This window comes from Podarcis cretensis, assembly GCF_951804945.1.
Source record: "Podarcis cretensis genome assembly, chromosome: 11".
Taxonomy (NCBI): Eukaryota; Metazoa; Chordata; class Lepidosauria; order Squamata; family Lacertidae; genus Podarcis; species Podarcis cretensis.
The window spans coordinates 35,982,161-35,997,982 of record NC_137180.1 but is presented as its reverse complement, the minus strand read 5'-3'; the positions used below and the strand labels follow the sequence as shown (position 1 = coordinate 35,997,982).

The 15,822-nt window shown below is 42.5% G+C and overlaps 1 long non-coding RNA gene across 1 annotated transcript; it reads right to left on the bottom strand.

Moving 5' to 3' along the window:
• Window positions 1-1,086: 1,086 nt before the first annotated feature.
• On the bottom strand, window positions 1,087-5,471 carry LOC307226892. The gene is made up of 2 exons (XR_013843663.1): window positions 4,813-5,471; window positions 1,087-1,290 (listed from the first exon to the last, which is right to left on the bottom strand). It is a non-coding gene; the product is annotated as an uncharacterized lncRNA (long non-coding RNA).
• Window positions 5,472-15,822: the final 10,351 nt, after the last annotated feature.

Sequence of the window (15,822 nt, the reverse complement as noted above, 5' to 3'; positions counted from 1 at the left end):
TCAAGGAGTTGAGGGTTCAAAATCCTACTTGGCTGCCAAGCTCACTGGGTGATATTGGGCCAGTCACTGACTCTAAGACTAACCTACCTCACAGAGAGTTGTTGTGGGAATTAATTGGGGGGGAGACCATATACACCACCTTGAGGTCCTTGGAGGAAAATGTGGGAAGTGGTGGAAGTGACATGTGGGGGAAATTTCCAAAAAGCGGTGGTTAGTCCTGGAAAAATTATGGTATGTGTTCACCCCCCTCCCCCGAAGCAGCTCAACAACTTTGGCATTTTTCTAAAGAAAGCTCAACAACTTTGGAAATTTTCTATAAAAAAAAAGGTCAACAATTTGTTTGTGTCTGGATTTTCACTTCTTGAAATATGGCAACCCAAACAACCACATCATGAGCACTGTTAGGGTGTGAAACCTAAAGACGCTGGCAAGTTAGCAATGTCATGTGACTTTAAGTAGTCAAGCTCGTTAAGTTGTTAAGTTGCTCAGTATATAAAGAGTGTTTGTTTTCTCTGCCTGTGGGGGCGTGAAGCAAAAATGTCTGAAAGCTCCGGAGGTGTTTCTGTTATCTTTCTGCAATAAACCTGTCTTTGGAAAGACAGGCTTCCCTGTGTCGTTATTTCTTTGCTGCTGAGACTCTGAAGCTTGTACTGCAACAAGAATCTCTGCACTGGACTTAATCAATGCTCTGCAAAGAGAACTGTTGCTGGTTGCGCAGCGGAAGCGTTTACTGGGCCAGTACACAGACTCTCTTAAGCACAAGGCAAGAATTCAAAGTGCATGCAGAGCACATCACCCAAGCAAGTGATCTGAGCCAGAAACTTCAAGTCACTGTTAGCTTAGCAGAGTGCTATTTTAGAGAGAATGATAAACATGCTTTAATAAGTAATTGACAACACATGGGCATCTATGGACGGGATCAGGTATGGGAGTGATCACTCCCAGAAAATGTCTGCCGCTGGCTTCCCCTTTACAACATCTTAAGGGCCAAGCTTAGCATGGAGTTGATAAAGCGAGGCTTCTTTCCCAGGTACAAAAGTTAAAAGTGTTGTGCAAACGAGAAGAAAAGCTTAAACAGGAACTGGGTGGGGTGAGGAATGTCACTTTTATTTTGCGGCATCAGGGAACAGTCGCATGGCACTGAGGAGGCACAACGCTAGACAAGCAGCCCTTCACTTCCCCAATAGGCACCCAGCAGCCAGTCAACCAGCCAGTTAATCATGGCCCTTAAACTCTGTCGACAGAGGCTTGTTTCTCATTAAGCACCTGAAAGCAGACCAAATGACAGTCCTAAGGGGAAAATAAAGAAGAAAGGTATTGGTTTTCAGACACAGTTCAAAGGCAACAGAGCCAAGTCTTGACCAAACAGAAACAACTGTCATTAATTCTTCACCCCCCTCCTCCCTTTTTTTCCATGGAGCAGTCTGAAATAAATTCCCCAGGCTCTGTTCTGCTGAGACGGATCCTGGAAATGGCTGAATGAGGAAAATGACAAGACTGTATACAAATTTATTGTTCCATTTCTACCAGATGGGTTTCTGGAAGGTAATTGGAAACTGGAAAGGGGTGTGGGGAGGAGATGGAGGAAACCATTGCTGTTTCAATGGTTGATGCCTGGCCTATCAGGCTTTGTCACCTCCACCAATGTAACGAAGTTGGATCTGGCCTTACTGTACCTTTGTGATTTATTTTTAAAGGAACAATATGCTTTTCTAGCTCAAACTACATTATTAACTGTCTAGGTTTTCCCCCACCCTCAGAATGAATCTTTGTGAAGAAATGTAACTTTACACACTTGTGGATAGAAAGCTTTGTAAAGAGATGCTTTGTGGTGTGTCCAGCAAATGGGAAGAAAGGGCTTCATCTTCCCTCAGTAGTCAGGGCAAGTCAACTGTTGAGAGCCATTGTTGTCGTGCTGCTTCTGCTTGATGGGCAATTCATGCAGGAAAATTGGCTGCCATCTTAAGCATACAGATTAGCTGCATCTCCCCAGAGCTTGGTTCGGGTTGACATGATATGGTTGCTAGGCAACCACAGAAAGCTCTTCCTAAATATCTCCAGGTTTGGAAGGAAATATTGAGAGGAAGGCAGGGTGGCAAGCTGGATCCTCAGAGCAAAAAAAAAAGATAATGTCAGGAGAAAGGGGCCGTGTGGGAACTTCAGGGCTACTTAGGGGGCAGAAAGTATCATGGTGTCAAAGGAGAGTTTGGTAGGCCTGGGAGAAAAGCATTGTTACTCAGCACAGGAAAGAGGTGGGTGAGAAGAGAAGAATAAGAAGGAGAAATTGTATAGGGTGGAGAAAAGCATCATGGACACCATGAGAAGATACATGGGGTGGTATTCAATGTGGTCTTACTCAGAGTATACCCATTGAAATGAATGAACACGACGAAGTTTGGTCTGTTCATTTCAGTGGGTCTACTCTTCTTTGGTCTTGCGACTCAAGTGCAGATTTCAGCTGCTGTCCAGGGCTCTCATGTTCTTTGGGCTGCTCCTGAACAATGTTCTGCAGAGACAGAAAAGTTCCTTGTGCCTCATGCATATGCCTCAAAATGTGGATGTTTCGTGTGAGCGATCAAAAGAATATACACAGTGCAACTAAATAAGTGTATCAGCAAACCTAGTGCCCTACATTTTATAATCTTCTTGAAGCTGAATAAAAAGAGGCGCTTGACAGAGCTTCTCTACCCTCCTCCTCAGCAGAAACACAATCATTTGCATTTCTTTGCTGAATATATTGAGGTAAGCGATGGGGGAGGCTGTCAGCAGGACAGGCCTCCTACATCCTGACACCAGAAATGTCTGAAGCACCGGTGACATTTAAAATGCCAAATGAAATGAACGGGGAAGTCTTCTTTAGAAGTGACAGATGGAAGAAATGCCTTCCCAGCCTTTGCTCTTTATTTTAACAATCCTGAAACAAACTGTCACCATTAATGAGAAAAGAAGATAGGGAAATACAAAGCTGTGCCTGATCCGCAACCCCAGCATATCATCATGATTCTCATACGGAGAATGGAGGCATTTGTTATTCTAATTTCCCTGGAACTGTTATCTGTTGCTACCATTCTTTCAGAGTGTTCATTACTTTTCAATATGGTTATAACCTTCAGTGCCTTGAGAATACACACACACACACACACACCACACCTCTTTGTCTTTAAAATACCAGGTACATTTGGAATTGCCTATTAAGTCTTTGTCAGTATATATCCATATGTTTACCAGTTTAGCTACCCACTTTCACTTTTCAAGTATGATTGAACTGTTTTCTGAGGGAAGAGAAATGTGACGCTTATTATAAACAGCACATACATTTTTGATCCATGAAGGTTTTAAGAAATATTTCCATATTCAACAGCACTTACTCCAGTGGGATAATTTTCTCTCTCACTGGAAAATATGTATGTATGGGGGGGGGGGAATCCTAATGGAGTTCCCCCACTCCCTTATTATTCTCTTTTATTGAACTGCTTGTGTTTTGGCTTCAAAAAGTTTAACCATATAAATGCAAGAAAGAAAATTTACAACTGCGAACCAGTAAATACACTACAATGTTCTCCCAAGCATCCAAAGTCAGTGACTTCAGTGCTGTGGACCACTCTGGACTAAATCGTCACAGCTCCCTCCTTTTTTTCAATCTCAGCCTTTGTTCTGTCGTATAGATGCCAACAGGTCTTCCTAGCCTTCCAATTGGGTGCTTACAAGCAACCCACCCCCCTGTGGTTTGCTAGAGTGGAAAACTAAAGGTAAAGGGGCTGCTTAGCCCTTTTTACTAAAAATTACATCCTCTCACTAGGTGCTATCCTGTTTGGTGATGGAAAAATAAGAAGTCCCATCTGGTTAGGTGCTTATTCCACCCAGTTTGTCCCACTCCACTGTACAGGCCATCTATATGTTCCCCTGGCTATGTTAACACATAGCTTCCCAAACCATGGTCCACAAACTGCTACCAGTCCATGAGCTTTATTTAGGTGGCGCATTGCATGTCTGTGGATTTGTGGTTGAAGGTGGAAGACAGCACATCTATTGCTTTCAAAATTCACACTAACTTTTAACTGCATTTTATTGCTTCTTTTACTTCTTTCGTTGTACTGCATTGTACTGCAATTTCAGCTCTGCAAATTTCAGATTGTAATACATAGCCAATAAAAGAAGCAATGAGAATGCAGATTACAATTGCTACAACAGGCAGGAAAATCATTAAGTGGTCTGCCAAGACTCTCAGCTATTTTCAAGTGGTCATGGATGGGGGGAAGTTGGGGAACCACTGCTTTACGGGACACCTGATGATACAATCTTTTGTGCAATATCTGGCAAGCCCTCTTCAATGGTGATTCGCTGTAATGTAGTTAAGAAGTGAAAAATATTTGTTCAGAAAAATAAGTAGAATCCTTCCAGTTCACAAACTGAAAACATTTTATACTAGCTGACAGGGTGAGAACCCCTGCATTTAAATTCATTTAAAGAACTTCCACTGGGTATTTGAAGGGAGAAGATGGTGAATGGTATAACAATAGAGTGGCCCCTTCTCCAGGGCCACAATGTCATGTAGCCTAGTAGCCCGGGGGGGGGGTCCCATTTCCCCTTTCTCTGCTGCCGCCACCCACTTACAGTAAATGTCACCTCGTGGTGGTTTCTTCAGGAGTGAGGAAACTGCCTCAGTTTTAATTATCACTACAACTCTCTGTGTCACACTCAAACAGAACCTATCTTGTTGGTTGTGGATTGAGGGGACAAAGCAACTTGTCCACAAGACAAAATGGAGAACCAGAGATCAAGGGTCCCTCACTACAAATAATATCTACTGACCTTATTTGGATGGCCAGAGATGGTGCATCAGTCAGGTGGACTGCTTCTGCCAAAGAGCCATGGTGTCTATGAAATGTGTTTCATTCTCTTCCAGGGTCTAACAGATTCCCATATTTGTGGTCTGGAGGCTATTTTCTCCGGGATAAATTGGCAGCTGACCTGGGAGTTATGGGGTGATGCCCCATATGGAAGTGGGTAAGTCTTGTATGAGTTATTTGAGATCTTCCAACTCTTCTGTACAGGACATAGAAGAGTATTTTTCAGGAAAGCGGGTTGTAAAGAGAGGCAGGGCATGAATGCTAAGTAAACTCAGGTTCATTCTTCTCTTCCCAAATTTAAAATAAGACCTTTGAGGTTAATGCCTCTGCAACTGAGGTAACAATCGGAGGGGGAAAGAACTTCTATGTACTGAAAACAAGTGCCTTTCACTGAGCATTTCTCCTGTTACAGACCCCATCAAAACAAACACGAGTTGTGCAGGATCAACAATTGGTGCATTGTGCTGTGCTTATAGTATGTACTTTGTGGAATGAATGCAGAATGGGATGCGACTGAGTGGGTTCGAGCGTAACGATTTTGATGCAAACGCAGCTCTGCAGGTGTCCCACCCTTGATTTGTGAAGGCTGCTTCACAAATATATGGCCATCACTTCACTGCTTACAGGGGAATTATTGGACTATGTTGAAAAGCATTTTGTATAAGATGCTGTGTAAATTCTATGGAGCTTAATCTGTGATGAGCCATTGACACTTGCAGTTTCCAGCGATGCCACACAGCTGTCCAGTGAGGAGCATGCGTGTGTGAACCAGTCTTCAGTCCCCAGCCCAGTCAATAACTCAAAAAGCTGCCAAAAAAACCCACAAAAACATTTATGGCTAGGCTTTAACAAAAGCATTTGGAGTCCCCCGCCCTACTCCTGTCTTGTATTATCGCCCTTGCTTGCAATTCCTCTTTTTGTGGCAGATTGTACTTTTTTATCTTGGTTCAGTGAGGAGCCTTGGAGGAGAATAGTTATTCAAATCAAATGAGAACAAGCAAACTTCTCATTAGCTAGAAGAAAAATAGAAATCAATCTTGCCTCGCTCAAAAAGCAGACCATAATCTCTTCTAATTATTCCATAACCCCAAGGAAGCTGTCCCATGAGAGGAGCCAAGATAATCCTTGAATATTAAGGAAGGGGTACAAAATGCAAGCAGAATTCGTAACATGGGGAGATGTAAGGCAAACAGGCACATGAGCAGGAGGCATGCTTCTGCTTTCATTGCATTGTTCAACGGCCATTTCTCACCAGCTGAACGAAAGCAGATCGCCTTTCGCCACAAAGCCACGCAGAGCATGGAGACAGATTTCTAAGCTGCAGATAATTCCATTTCATAACTTTTTTTTCAACACCACAATTATTAGGTGGGCAGCAAATGCTTGGGATTCAATTTCACTGAAGGGGGGCTGGGACTGGGTCATTCTATGGAAACAAGATGAGAATAAAAGACACTACAATATTTTACAGTTTATGAGCTTGGCGTTGGGTAGGATTCTTACTTTGCCCCCATTATGCGCTACCCCACTGTGTCAACTCCCAAGAACAGCTAATTTTGTCCATTTGTTTCTACCTAATCCTCCAAGTCGTCATTGAGATGATTAATCCTCTTTGGCCAAAGCTGGTTGGAGTCCCCTAAACAGAAATTACTAAAATGGTTAAGGCCACAGTCCAGCACAAAACAGGACATGTTTAAACTCCCTGAAATCAGTGGACCTAAACCTGTATTTGATGATGACATTTTATCATTTTTGTTTTATATATCCCAGTTTAGGAATGGAGGAAAATGTTGTTTGATTCAAAGTCACCTAATTTGCTGTGACAGACTTGTATTTGAATTTGAACAAGGTGTATATCGGAATGCACAATCCTCTCAATTTTCCATTGTTCACAAAAACATGGGGAAATGCATGCAAAAATGTGTATTTTAGGGGGAAACACTGAAAAGCATTCCAAATTGTGCATTTTCAACAAAGAACGTGTACAGAATAATATAGTGATAATATAATATGCATACAAAAGGTTTAAATACATTTTATACATAAAAAGAATCAGCAGCAAAATGGGAATGGGGTGGGATTGAGTGTATGTGAAACTAAGATGGAGAGGAAATAGGTCAATTTGTCCATACCTACATCTCTCTAAAATACAGTATGAATCTAGGAACTCTGGTGTGTGTACATAGAGGAAGCTGGTGCTTCAACATTCATCAATTGAATTGAATTGAATTGAATTTGAAGTTTAATGTACCAGGAATCTTTGGGAGGAATTGCAGAACCATAGAATCATAGGACTGTAGAATTGGAAGGAACCCTGAGGGTCACTGAGTCCAACTCCCTGCATGGTAGGAATCTCAACTGAAGCATCCAGGACAGGTGGCCATCCAACCTCTGCTTAAAAACTTCCTACAACCTCCTGAGGGAGTCTGTTCCACTGTCGAACAGCTCTTACCGACAGAAAAAATCTCCTTTCTTGTAATGTGAATCCATTGGTTCAAGTGCTACCCTCCAGAGCAGGAGAAAGCAAGCTTGCTCATCTTCCATGTGACAGCCCTTTAGATATTTGAAGATGGCTATCACATCTTCTCTCTGTCTCTTCTTTCCCAGACTAAACATACCCAACTCCCTCAACCAGTGGCGTAGCTAGCCACTTGGGTGCCTCAGCGGCTGAGGGGGAGGAGGCGGGCAGATGGGCAGGGCGGAGCCTGCAGGCACCCGAGCCACCACATCACTCTCAGGAGAGATGCATGGCTCAGGCACATTGCAGGCCCCATGGTAAGTGCCGCCCCCATGGTGTAGCATCCAGTGCGCCCCACCGCCCCCCAGCTATGCCTCTGCCCTCAACCGTTCCTCATAAGACTGGTTTCCAGACACTTGATCATTTTTTTGGAGATGGGGACAACATTTGCCCATCTACAGTCCATAGGGACCTTACTTCTTCTGCAAGAATTCTCAAAGATTATAGAAAGAAGTGCTGAGATTACACCCAACCACCAGTTCTTGGCTACAGAGCTTTGGATTGGGATATGTGATAGACTTCAACAGAATTTTCCTGTTTTTTAAATCTGCCAAAAAAGAGCCTACTTTCATATGAGGCACACATCACCCAAAGGAGGGGGGAGCCCTGGAAAACCAATAAATCCAATTGTCCGCTTAATGAATAACAGACTTTCTGTGAAGCTCAACTGTAGAAATCTTTCTGCTGACCTTATAATCTTGTCTATGTCAGTGCTGCTATGTTTGGATCACTCAGGTCTTTATCCTGTGATAAACACAGGGGGCTTTGCTCCTGGGAAAAACACACATGCACACTGTCATTCTGACTTTGGCATTGAGATCTTCCTCTTGTTCATATCACAAGGGCCCTCTATGAAGGGAAATAGAAGAGAAATTATGGGAGGCATGTTGACAATATGGCATGGGCAGTTTAGAATGGTTGCCGCTTGTAGATAAGGGACTTCAAAAGACTTGTTCATGACTGAAGCAAAAGTGGGAGGCAGCACCATGAAGCAGCTCCTGAGGCAGAGAACCTTGGGGCGATACTCCTGTTCCTATCACCATGTCTACTTTAAGGTACTGTAGTAGGAGCCAAACGCTCCAAACAGATTCTTGCTGGCTGGGCAAATTTTCTTCTTGAACCTGAAAGAAAGAGGGTGCTGGTGTGGTTTTTCACCAGCTGCACCAATTATTTCTTCCTACTTTTCTTTCTAACATACTGCTTATCTAGTGACTCTAGTCAACATGAATCTGAAGCATCTTCATTTAAAGCAGCAGCTGGGATCAAAACCTTCTCAGGCACTTTTTAGCAAGATGGGGACTGATGTTGCTTATGGCTGGTTCCTGCCCAAATATAATCTGGTTCATGAGATTGTCTTAGTGGAGTGCTGTATTTACATCCCTTTTGACAAAAATGTTTTCATGTGTTTCGTGGGAACAGTTTCCAAAGTCAGCATGGGGCTGCTGAATGCCAAATGGGAGCTGACCCCAAGGGATTTCCTTGCAAGAGTAGGTTTTAAATGACATCTTCTGATACTTCCTGTGGTGGCATCTGAGGAATTATCACACCATGGCCCTCAATGCTGCGAAATGCAAAGCCTACCTGTAGTTGCCTAAGATAGCTTCTTTGTGCAGGAGGGATTTTGTGCCAGATTTTATCTTGAGAACCACTCTGAGGTGTATTGATGAAGGGCAGTATATAAATCTAAAACAAACAAACTCTAGCCATGCATTTAATTGCTCCAATCCAATGCACTCATATCCACATGTGGATATTAAACCACACATGCAAAATGGTATTGCTTGCATTTCTCATCTCCAGAAACCCCTAACCATGCCTAGAGCTGGTCTGTGATAGAACCCAATCAGACCACAGATGATTATTCCTCATGAGTACCTTTCCTTATTGTGAACAAATAGGGACAATGAATGATCATTGTTATAAGCAGCTGCATGGGCCTAGGTACTGGGCGTCAGTGCCAAAGGTTTTCCTTTTAAAGGGCCGGGGGGGGGGGCGGTGACTGCTGTGCTGATAGTATCACTGAAATTGCTATAGTAGCGTTGCTGTCAATAGGATGAGACATGGAAAAATAGACACAGAAAATGCTATTAAGTAAATATTCTGCCTTTTTGCAATTTATTTGTGGATATATTTAACAGCCAGTCTTTTACCTTGCTAAGAAATCTTGCTTCTCCTCCCTAAAATCTGTACCACTTCATCCATCACCACTTCATCCAGTATCATCCTCTATCACTTACCAGTGGAACTGGTGGTTATAAACATTACGTGAGGGGGAAGACAGGAATTTTCTTTATGTCCAAAATACAAAAACAAAGAATCAGAAATACAACTCAGAAAGATTGAGGGCTCACTATGATGTTCAAAATTCACTTGTTTATTTTATTTGAATCAAATAGGCATGATTGTGATTTTTGATCCCCAGCTATTTCAAGTGAGGAGAAATGCAGAAAGAACTTGATTTTTCTTCCAGCTGATATGGAAGCCTTGTTTGGAACTCAGCATTTTGGCCACGTTTCTCTTGAGGGTGTGTGTGTGTGTGTGTGTGTGTGTGAGAGAGAGAGAGAGAGAGAGAGAGAGAGAGAGAGAGAATGACTTTTTGCAATTGCTGTTCATTGTATTTGCAAGTGCATGAATGATGTCAGGTTTCCACCTCACACGCTCCTGAGTGTGTGTGTAACACATATATACTAATTACAAGTAGAAAGCACAAATGATACTACATAGTTCACAGCATCTGTTAGGGCCTTAATTCAACCTCCACACCGTCTCCATAGCAACGATGCTTAACAGACTATGCTGACTCAGAATGTTCAATAGAAAGCCTTGCACTACATATTTATTCAAATTACAGTCATTACTGAAATATTTCTGTATTAGCTCCATAATGGCAGGGTTGATGGTAACAGAAGGATCCCTTTATATAGGTGACCTTATTTCATATATTGCCTTATTGTCATGCAGAACGGCATTCATGCTTGAGCACATAAAAGCAGGCACACTCTCTTTAAAGGCACCTTGCATTGCATTTAAAATTTGCCACCTTTTCATGTCCAATGAATATTCCTGGGAGCAAGTGAAAAATCTTCATTTTCAAAAATGTATCATTTTCAAAAGTGTGCCTGAATTATAGCAATTCAGCAATGCATGGAACTGTAAGGACTGTATCTCATATAACCTTTTGTTTCTTGTGATTTATGAATCAGAAACTGATACCTCACTTTGTATCAGCCTCATAGTTTTGAAGGAAAAGGGGATCACAGAGTTCAGCTGAAATAGACTTTTTGAATTTAGGGATTTAAAGAAGCAGAAAACTGAAGATAACTAATGTGCACATTCCATAAAATGAAGCTACTGTAATGCTTGCATATTGCACCACCAGAAAATTGTCGAATAAAAGCAAACATTCTGCTGGTTTTACAGCTCTTGTTTTGTAAAAAGAATCTGGGAAGGTCTTGTTATCTGACAGTTTCATTTCTTCACTGAGAACATTTAGTGTCATTATCTCATCATTATCTTCTTGTCCCTAGCACTGTGCAGACACAGAAGCTTTCCCAGAGAAAGGGGAATCCTATTATGCAAACAATACAACTTAATGCTTATGCAAATCTACCTGCTTTGCATAATTTATGTCAATTAACAAAATAAGACTATAGGGCTGATCGTGCAATTGCTACAACACTTCCTCTTAACTAGAGAGGGAGGGATCGCTCCATTTCCACTGTCGGTTTTTTTTTGTACATACTTTGTACCTAATCTGTTTCCGTTTGCATTCACTTTAAAAAAATGCACTGAAATTCATGTTTAAAATTAACATAGCCTACATTGTTATGTGGCAGTCTGAGGGCTGCCTTTAAATTGTTCAGTTCTTTTCTTTTTTTAAAATGGAGAGCCACTCTAAGCAGCTAGAAAACCCACCTGCTGGCACTGTTTTCAAAGATGGGATTCTGAAAGTGACAGGATATTATGACAACCTGTCCTCACAGGGACATTGTCCAAGGAAAGACAGCATTGGCTGCCCCTACATACTCCTTGGGCACTAGTAAGTATTTATGCATAAGTATTTAATGCATCCATGCACTTGCAGAGGACATTCTGATCCATACATTAGACAGAAGGCTTTGGTCAGGTTGGTTTGCTTCAAAATGCAGGCTGACAAAATTTCTCAAGTGCCCCAGCTCTTCAACTTCTTCACTCTGACAGGCTTCCTATGCAAAGTAGCAAAGAGTGATCATACCTGTGCACATGTGAACACATATGAATCTGTAGAAGAATGTGGTTCTGGTATAGCCCTGCATAGGTTCTGGCTACCTCATTACGTCGCTTCCAGAGGGATGCAATATATCTTGCTGAGAAACATCCCACCTGCGTGAGGCTTATTTATACAAGAAATGAGTTTCCCCAAAAGCGACTTGAGGGATGCTTCCCCCTCACCCCCAAAACGCCTTTGGTAAATAATGAAGAGCCCAGGTAGGTGTGTTCTATCCAGACCATGAAGAACACAGGTGTCCTGGGCAGAGAACTCCACTGGTTCCCAAACTTCTTTCCTCTTGAAAATTGTTGCGGATCTTGACAGACCACTTAATGATTTTTCTGCTTGTTGTAGCAATTATTAATTTACTGTGCTCGATGCTGTATGGCTTTCAGTCATATATTTAGACACGTGAAACTTGCCAGCCAATGGTGATGTGTGGACCACAGTTTGAGAACCCCTGCAATCATGGATGACGATGTCATAAGGATGCTGTGCCAACTGAGATTTCTAAAAAGACAGTATTAGTTTTTCAGTGTCCAGTGGACAGGCACTAGATACTCTCTCTGTGTGCCTCTTTTATTAATCCCAAATCAGTGTGCCTGGGAATCTGCCAATAAGTAACTACAATGAAGACTAATCAATGCAAACCTTCTGTGAGCTTAAAGATCATGCCTGAAGATTTCAATCTTGCGCTCTAATAAGTACAATAGGACACATGATCTTGATAGGGGACATCAGAATGGAAAGTGCATAGTCTTTGCAGATCTGGAACTTGCTTGTATTGAATAAATAATGTCTCTCTTCTGCTCGATATTTAATTATTTTCACTGAACAAGTACACCGTGTCCCTGAACTTGAAAAGAATGTTATACTCCTATTGTACTAAGACAAAATTGCTACTCCAAAGGTATGTACAAATTCTGTTAATCTCAGCTGTAGGATAATCTAATTATTATTTTTTCTTTTGAAGTATGCAAAACAATATTTACTGAATGGATTATGGAAATTTCAAGGTAAAGCTAGCTTTGAAGATTAAGCAACTTACATGCTGTTAATACTATACTACATTTTCTTTTTTCTTTGCTTTCGTTCTTTTTTCTCCCTCCCCCTTTGAAATTAACAAGGAAGCTTTATTTTGCACGGCAGATAAAATCTACCTAATGCACTTTAAAAATGGGAATGCCGAGTGAATCCTTTGAATACGTCTCGACTTAAGGTGAAAGTTACTAGTGCAATGTAGCAGCCAAACATACTGTTCCAATAACTTTATGCACTAGGGTTTGCTTGGGGTTTTTTTTGACCTTGAAAAATGCCCTTGATTCTTTAATAAAAAGGTGATAATAATCCTCCTGCTGCAATGTGGCTTCTGCAGGGGAGGAGATGCCTGCATTCATAGCCATGTCTAACAGATGGTCTTGTGTTCCTCTATAAATCTTCATGATGGGGAACATCAGTTACTATGGCTTAGCCTGGAAACAAGGCCTACCCTGAGCACTTGGGTATTTTGGATGTGGCGTTGGCTCTGCTTTTTTGTACAATTCCCCTGTAGCCCCCAGTGCTACCACTGTAAGACAAGCAGCAACTTTTTATCTCTGAATTAGTGCCCAGCACCATGTTCTTAATGCCAGGAAAAGCTTGTGCTACTATTTCTCCAAGTTCTAAACAACCATAGCATGTGGTTCCCAGGTCCCCTCCAGCCAACCCTGCCTTCTGTGTGAGTCGAGATGTGTAATGGAAACGGCTGAGGAGAGCACCAGTGGCCACATTGTGTTATGAGCCTCCTGATCCCAGCTGGCTCAAGGCTGGTGTGGCAGTTCCTGTCAGATGAGGAAGACAAGGAAGAAGGTACAGAGTGGACCATCAATGCAGAACAGCCCAAGAGGGAAGATGGCCCCCCTACCCCTTTGCCTTGAGAAGGGGAGGCAGTCCTGTTGGCTCCCTCTCCTGCCTCATCCGTGGAGTGGAGAGCTTCCATAGCAATGGGGCAGGGCATGGACCAGACAGGAGAGGAGGCTGGCCAGTTGGAAGGGGAGGATTCAGAGGCTCTGACCTCTATTCCATCACCAAGGCCTCTTGGAGAAGTGCAGCACAAATGCACCATTCTCCTCGGAAGAATGAGTCTTGCAAGTGAGTGTGCCATTTCTCACCTTTAAAAACTGGTGAGGGGGGTGTGACCCTTTGAGACATCTTCACAGCTTTTTCCTGGCCTCAGATGCGGTTCTTAAACACTCTTAGTTTGTACCTGTACCATAGGAAGCCTTGGATGAAGCTTTCTGACTTACTCTCAGGTAAGAGCCTCTCTTGTAGCATTTGGGACAGGAGCCAGGACACATGGGGGGGGGGGGAACCACTCGGGGATGGGCACCACTTGAGCAACCAAGCTTATGCAATGCCTCATTTCTCACCTATCTATATAAAAAAAGTCATTCTGGAAAGTGTAATGTGTAATGAAAATCAGAATGAGGAAAATTTCCAGCAAGCCGTGCATTGCAACATAGGAAAACAAGACTTAACAGCAAAATCATTTGTCAATCTGACCCAAGGAAGAATTCCTTCCCAACTCCAAATATGGACATTAGTCAGTTTCATAAGAACATCAGAAGAGCCCTGGTGGATCAGAAGACCCATCTTGTCCAGCATCCTGATGTTGCAGGGGCCAATGGGAAGCCTGCAAGCGGCACCCAAATGTACAGCAATTTTCCCACTTGGGATTCCTAGCAACTGGTTTTCGGAGGCATATTTCCTCCAACAGTGGAGGCAAAACAAAAGTCTATGTGGCTAGTAGCCATGGAGAGTCATATCCTACAAGAATTAATCTACCGTGTATACTCGAGTATAAGCTGAGGCACCTAATTTTACCCAAAAAACTGGGAAAACTTATTGACTCGAGTATAAGCTTGTTCACCACACCACAAACCACCTGGTGGGCCAGAGTGCGTGTGCGCACAAGGCAGAGGGGGCTTCTTTCTCCCCCCAGCCACTGCCGTCCCCCTGCCTATCTAGGGTGCTGCCGAGACGCAGAGGCTGGTTGCGGCAGTGGCGGAGGAAGAACAAGCAGCCCAAAAGGGCTACATTTGGGCTGCTTGTTCCTCCACTGCCGACAGCAGCAAAGGCAGAGGAGGAGGAAGGAGCAGCCCCAAAAGATCCTCACTCAAGTATAAGCCGAGGGAGGCTTTTTCAGCATAAAAAATGTGCTGGAAAAAGTCGGCATATACTCGAGTATATACGGTAACCCTTTTTTTAAAGCCATTCAAGTTGATGACCAACACAAGATCTTTGAGAAGCCTTTCCCATAATTCATGCATTCCCTCCCATTCACAAGTAAAATAAGATAGAGGAATGAGAACTCCTACTTTTGCCCATCTTTCCTTGCCATCCCTTCTCTTCACTACAGAGACAAATTATCTTTCTGGGTCTACGTCCAGAAGGTACAATGCCAGATTGTAGCATTTGATTAGAATAGGCCTACAGTCTGCTGCCAGTTACGTCCCCCACTCAAATGTTCTCACTTGGGCTTGATGTGTTTGAAAAAGAAGTGAAAAAATGAATTCAACACCTTAATTGGATGTTACTGAGATAGCCTGTTCATGTGAGTTTTAAATTATGTGAATTAGTCCAAAATGGTCCCAAGACACAACATTTGGATTTACATCTGAATTTTTCAAAATGCTAAGGTCTCTGGGACTTTGAGACCATCGATGTTGCTTTTCTGCTTGTCTCTGTAATTGCGTGGGAACCAGAATTATGGAATCCAGAAACTGGAAATAAAATTATTTTTGGTAATTTCAGCCACTTTTAATATTTCAAGTTCTGAATGAATAACAGGACATTTGGGGCTCTACTTCTTTTACATCTGTCGGAGATCATTTAGTGTGCAGGCTGCATATGAATGAACTTTTCAGGGAGGGGGAATGCAGCAGAGTGTTTGCATGCTGTCATTTTCAAAGGCTTGTAATGAACCATGAAAATTTGCCAGCATTTCAGTAAGAAACTGTAAAGGACATATACGACACAAAACAGCTCTTCTGATAAATTTTGAGCTAAGGCATTTTGTGAATTCGGGAGACAGGCTAGGAAAAAAGCCATGCTAAAAAAGTTAAGATAACCAGTCATTCTAAATGACTGGGGTGGGGGGACGACTTTATTTTACCTCAGGAGATTCATCTGACATAGTTTCTGTTTATCCATCTAGCCAAGGCCTG